Genomic DNA, 6,731 nt, shown 5'->3' with positions numbered 1-6,731 from the left:
TTCTATAATGATGAAATATATATATATATATATATATATATATATATATATATATAGTAGCTATTGAACATTTGAAATAGGGCTAGTGGAACTAAGGCACTACATTTTAAATTTAATTTAAATAGCCACATTATTAATGGGTACCACTCTGAAGAGTCCATTTCTAAACCAGAAACTTGCAAACTTCCCCTGCAAACATTTTAGGCTCCAGGGCATATGGTATCTGTTACAACTACCCAACCTTACCATGGTAGCGCAAAAATAGCCACAGGTAACATGTCATTGAATGAACATTACCATGCTCAACCTAAATGTATTTACCTAAACAGGTGGCAGGCCAGATTTGGCCTGTGGGCCATAGTTTGACAAACCTTGTTCCAGACCAGTCATGCAAGAAAGTCACACTGGAGAGCTGGTTAACCCATTGCCCATCAACCCGTCCCCTCCCTGGAGGATACAAAAGTTGTGCATTGAGATGGGAAGCACGTGGGCTGTGGGTGTGCTGATGTGTTTATGTGTTAGTTTGTCCCACAAAGTAGTACATCGCTGCTTTACTCCTCAGAGCAAGAGAAGATCAAGGGGAATCCGAGAGGCTGACAGATGTTCTGTGGAACGCAAGGAACATCCCAGGGGAATGACTCATGACTGACTGGCAGCTGGAGAGGTGAAAGATGAGAGGTCCTGTCTAGATCTGCAATGGGAGGCAGAAGCAAGATGCAGGGCTGCTCTAGGAGATCGCTCTCCGTCCTTCTCCAATGGTGATGGTTGTTTGTTTCCAGAGGACAAAAGTTGGCACTGAGAAGAGCTGTCCAGGACTCATCCTAGAGGAGCCCTCCCAGGAGGACTGGTAGATGTGCAGTACCGTGTGACCTCAGTAACAGCCTGAAGCTTTTTCTTTCCCTGATGGGGAAGCGAGCAGCTGCTGGAGGAAAGGCACAAGACAAGGGAACTGTGGTCCCAGGACCCTGGCGTGGGATCACTGAGGAACATGCAAGGATATAAAGCCAGCTTTGGACTCCTGCCATACCCAGGGGACACCAGCTTCAAACCTTAACTGCGTCAGTCAACGGCCTCCCCTTAGAAGGGTCCAAAGTGGTAGATGGGGATTGAGAAATAAATGGCCCAAGGAAAAAAAAACCACATCTCACTTCCCCCTGTGGCTGCCCAAGGTGTAAGTGTGTTTGCTGGGAAATGGAGGGACGTTAGATTGGGAGTTACGGGGTTGTTAGACTAACTGGAGGTTTTATTGTTTGAGTGACCAAGCGAGTTAGGAAACCTCCCTTCATTTTCATCCAAGACAGAAAGAGGAATTTTTCAATAGCACAGGGTGACTGAGGAGGGCTCAAAGACTGCAAAGACCGCCTCTGCACCTTGCTGAGTCCAGCTCTGACAAGACCACTAACACATGAAGATTTCTTAGTAAGTGCTCAGCCCTGGTAATACTCTTGCCTTGCTGGAAATCTTTCAGCGGATCTTCCTTGGCCCTGGATAGAGCCTCGTCATTTGTGACCTCGGCCTTTTCTTTAGTTTCATCTGTCTGGAGACCTAGCCACCCCGCCCCTCCTCCACCTCCTTGGAAGCCACGAATGTCCTTCTTTCTGCCTACTGCCTACTTACCTCTCGGGCACGGTTCACACGTCCCTTCTTCCAGAAGTCCTTCCACATGTTCTTTCCTTCCCTGAGGCTGGTTATCCTGAATGCTCTGGAGCACCTTGTGTCAACCACCAGCAGTTATCATGGACAGGCAGTAACTGTCCACGCAGGCGAGATACCAGACGGACGGATGTCCAACATCAAGGCCAGGCTTTATTTATAATTTTGTGCCCAGAATCTATCACAGTAACTGGCTTAGAAGACTAAATATTTGGTGGGTGAGTAAAAGCCATTTGTGCCCTTAGTTTAGCAAGCAGAGAAAGAGTATGTGGACAGGATACTGGTGCTTCCTTGTTAGTATTTCATAGTTTTGACATTTTGTACTGTGTGGGATCTTAGGAGTAGAAAGGGGTGAGGTTCTTATGAATATTATTAGAGGCTTTAAAGAAGTGACATTTTATAACCAAGTCAGAATGCTGTTCCAAAGCATTTTTAAATAAATACTCTGAACCCACAGGAAGTATATAAGATAAAAATCACAAAAATCACCTACTGACTACCTGACTTTGTCAGACCAGAGCCTCAGAAGTATTTTTTTTTTTCTGTCTTTTTGAGACAGGGTCTCACTCTGCAGTTCAGGCTGGCCTTGAGCTCATGTTGTAGCACAGGCTGGTCTCAAACTTGAAACAATCCTCCTGCCTCAGCCTCCCGCATGCTGGGATTACAGGTGTGCGCCACCACACTGGGCAGATGTTTTTATAAGAAGTGAAACAAACATGCAGAATGGAAGCTACCTGTTTCCCTCCCCCACCAGCCCCTCCCCCTCTTGCCCCATGGTCACTGTCATCTTGAATTTGGCATTTGTCCCTGCCATGCATGTTTTATGCTTTTTAAGACGTATGTCTGTGTCTATAAGCAAGATATAGTATTGAGTTCCATGTTTTAAAACTTGAACTACATAAATGATATGTTGTAAGTGTCCTATAACTTGCTTACTGTGCACAGTACTGTGTTTTTGACACTTATTTGGTACACGGTATTGTGACACCTGTAGCCTGTTGGATTATTTTAAGCAGCAGTAGAATTCCATTGCAAGGAAGTACCCAGTGTATCTGTTTCCTTGGTGACAGACATTTGTGTTATTTGCAGTTTTTCACTCATAATGGTGCAGTGACCATCCTGCTTTGTGTCTCCTTGTGCACACATGGATAATTTATCTAGGCTATTTACTTAGGAATAAAATTTCCAAATCACACTACATACAGCTTCAAGTCTGTTAGGAATTATAACATTTATCTGCAAAGGGAAGCATCAATTTTAGATCCACAGGTAGGGTTTGGATGTTATTATTGCTTCATGTCCTAACTACACTTTGTATTATTAATTTTTACCACATTTAGAGCTATGAGATGGTATCTCATTGTGGTTTATTTCATTTCCGTGGTTACTTAGTTTTAATATCTTTTCCTATTTTTTCCTTGTTTTCCTTCCACTTCTGTAAATCCTGTGTTCAAAGCATTTGTCGTTTTCTGTTGAGTCCTTTTTTTTCTCATGAATTTGTAGCAGTTCTTTACATTCTTCATTATCGTAGCTTTATAGCAATTGCCAAGACAGAGTCACCCGTTTAATCTTGAAAATTGCTTGCTTACAAATTTTGGGTATTTTTTCCCTTCCATTTCAGTCCTGTACTTTCTGGAGGGGAAGGGAGATAGAAACGTCTAACTGGCCTTTCCAGGACCTTTGGTTCAATATTACATAGATTCAGTTGAGGCATTCAAGGCACACGACATCCTAAAAAAAGTATGTATTCCTTTGTAAGGAACCTGGCCCATCTTTGAAGTCGAGTGCTGATGGTGGCGTTCCTGATCATCTGTTTCCCTCCCATTTCTGCCCTACATTTGGGCAGGATGCTAAGCAAGCCCCAGTAGGAGACTCAAACCTCGCAAACCCATTCCCCATGCAAGGAAACCTTCACACAGGCCCAACCCCTACTACTGTGACTTAGTTTTGGGCCACTAGAGCAAAACCATTGACCGGATGGCTCTAACAACACAATTTTGTTTCTCACTGTTCCGAAGGCTCAAATCTGGCCAAGATTCAGGTGCAGGCAAGGTGGGTTTGGCCCTGCGGCCCCTCCTCTGGGCTGGTAGATACTGTCTTCTCACTGTACAGCATGCTCCCGTGAGCTCTTTGTGTGGGGGACAGGGAGAAGGGAGGGGACCCTGGAATCTCTCCTTATAAACCACCAGTCACCCCCTAAGGCAGCACCTCCAAATGCCGTCACATCAGGGATTAGGTTTCCACATATGAGTGTGGGGGGTGAGAGACACAAACCTTCAGTAGATAACACTTCACCCTTGAGTGAGGAAAGTGTCCAAGAATTTGTGACTGGATTGTTTTTGAAGCTGCCATGATTGTCTCACAGGCCACAAACATTCATCTGATCAAGATCCCTCATTTGCTTCCTACCAATAGGAGTTCCAGGGTTCAAAAATGTCCTTTCATGTTGTAGTTTCTCTCGCTTTGATCTCAAACTGATACAGCTTAAGATTTATATGGCTTTCTTGATTGTCCATGAGTGACACACTTCATTAGACATACCTCCTAGGAAGAGAGCTAGGCTTGGGAGTCTTTCTGGTGGGCCTCCTCTGAGGCTGCGTGGAACAAGCTAAGAGCCTTCAGGTTTGTTTATCTGTCGCTCCGAGAAAGCCTGTGTTTAATGGAGCATGTCTGCAAGGCACACCCTGAAGAACCTTGGAAGATTTATGTTCATTTGAAAAGCCTGTGTGAGGCCCCACCTTAAAGCTTTGTGAGGTCAACACACAGGTGTATAAGTCTTACCTTGGACTCTATCTTTCCCTTGAGATACCATTTTTCCACTCACTTCTAGGTCTCCCTCTTTCTCTCTCTCTTTTTTTCTCTCAGTCTCTCCCTTTCCCCCACTCTTTCTCTCTCCCTCCTCCCTCTTTCCCCTCTCCCTCCCTTTCCCTCTGCCTCCCTTCTCTCTCCTCCCCTTTCTCCTCTGCCCCTCCATAGGGCTTCGTTATATAGCCCAGTTTGGGGGCAAACTTTTGATCCTACTGCCTCAGCCTCCCAAGTTCTGGGATTAGAGGCATGTGCTACCACACCCGGCTCTAGGACTTGGTTTTTACCTTGAAATCTTTTCTTACTTTAAAAACCCTTTGCTAACTGGAAAACTCAGACCTATTTAATTTTTTTCTAATCTCTACTCCTCAGTGCATTACTTTCTCACTTTCTACTAAAGATAGTGATGAAACCAGGAGATATCTTCAGTATTCTGCTGAAGAATTTCTTTTTTGAAGGCCCATTGTAGTCTGGGGTTTGCAAAGGGAACAATACAGGACACATAATTTATAAGATTATTTATAGTAGTCACCCAAAAAGTGTGGGAAATCTGTAAATCCTGTGTTCAAAGCATTTGTCGTTTTCTGTTGAGTCCTTTTTTTTCACTGGACATTCACACACTAAAGACCAAAAGAATCCAGGTAAGGGCCTAGATCCCATGGCAGTGTCCTGCATGAGTCCAGCTGAAGACCTCGAGCCCATGACAGTGCCTCCCATGAGTCCAACCGGAGGCCAAGAGCCCACAACAATGTCTCATGCAGGCCTGTTTCATGGATCTGTACTGGGAAGTCCCAAAGATCAGTGGTAGATGCTAGAAAGTCTGTGCCAGAGGGATGAAGGATCTGTGCTAGCAGGCTGAGGGATCTGCACTGGAGCCAGGAAGTGACGCTCAAAGCAAGAACCAGAAAAGTACCACAGCCATCCTCAGCAACAGTGAGGTCCTGAGCTCCTTCTCCAATGAGAACAGCCAAGTTCATATCAGGAAAGCCAGCGTAACAAGCTTCTCCAGGAGACTGAGCAGTGCACCATCTTCCCCTCCACAGCCAGGAAGCAAAGCTCAAAGTAAGGCCCAGAGCTCCCCCAAAGTGAACCACAGCCGTGCTCAGCAACAGCTAGGTAGGTCCCGAGCTGCTCTGATGACAGCCAAGTTCATCAGGAAGGTCAGCATGACAAACTCCTCCAAGAAAACCAACAGCACCCTAACAGCACTTCAACAACTTCTTCCCTAGTTTTTCCTCTTATGCTACTGGCAGCAATCCTCTGGTGGGCCTCCCACACCCAGCACCATGCTGGTTCATTTCAGCTGGGTGTTACAAGTTGACCACCAGTTGTCAATCCACCACAGGGCCCAGGGGTATTGCTTAGTGGTACAGCACATGCTTAGTGTGTCAGCACCAATCCAAAAAAAGAAAAAGAAATCTATTTTTCTAGATATTTTCGTTAGGTATATCTCCTAGCTTTTGTACATGTTATCTCAGGGGACAGTATCAGTGTCACCAAACCTTCCACTAACACTAGCAAGGGGCCACTTTCCTCTAACCTCCCACAACGATTCTCTCTGCCTCCTCAGCCCTTCATCCCATGTTCCTCAAAGCCCATGAGCCTTTCACCAGCAGCCTGGCTCTAAAATCAGTGCCAAGGGGTTGAAGTTTTATTAGGAAAGCACTGTTTTCCAGGCACTAAGTAATGCTCCAGTTACCCATCGGTGAATAACAACCTCCAAATTCAGAGGTATAAAGCCACCACCGTTTTATTTTGCTCCTTGATTCTGTAAGTGATGAATTCAGACAAAGGGAGGTGGTGCTCAGGGAGGATGGCTTGTCCCTGTTTTATAATGTCCAGGGCCTCCACTGAAAAGCCTTGAATAGTTGGGTGGGATGCCCGGGGGCGGAGTCCTCTGGAGGCTTGACTGCTCATCATGAGCATTTGTAGGGATGGGGGAAGGCTGGCCTGGACCATGTGTGCTGGAAAACTCACTGAGGTCTTTCCAGCATGTGAACCTCCAGGTAACTCAGCTTTTTTCATGGTGAATTAGGGCTCCAAGAGCAAAGGTTCCAGCAAACAAGCTGCATGGTCCTTTGTATGCTAGCACTACAGATCATTCAGTGTCACTTCCACTAAGGAAAGCCCTCCAAACCTGCCCAAATGCAAGGGGAAAGGTCAAGGCTTTGTCTCTTTTTTTTTGGTTTTTCTCCGGTACCGGGAACTGAACTCACAACCTTGCGCTTGCCAGGCAGGCGCTTTGCCGCTGAGCTAAATCCCCAGCCCCAAGG

Source organism: Chinchilla lanigera, unplaced genomic scaffold, assembly GCF_000276665.1.
Source record: "Chinchilla lanigera isolate Chin_1 unplaced genomic scaffold, ChiLan1.0 scaffold00009, whole genome shotgun sequence".
In the NCBI taxonomy this organism is placed as follows: Eukaryota; Metazoa; Chordata; class Mammalia; order Rodentia; family Chinchillidae; genus Chinchilla; species Chinchilla lanigera.
The sequence above is the reverse complement of the archived record's forward strand: the minus strand, read 5'-3'. Positions refer to the sequence as shown.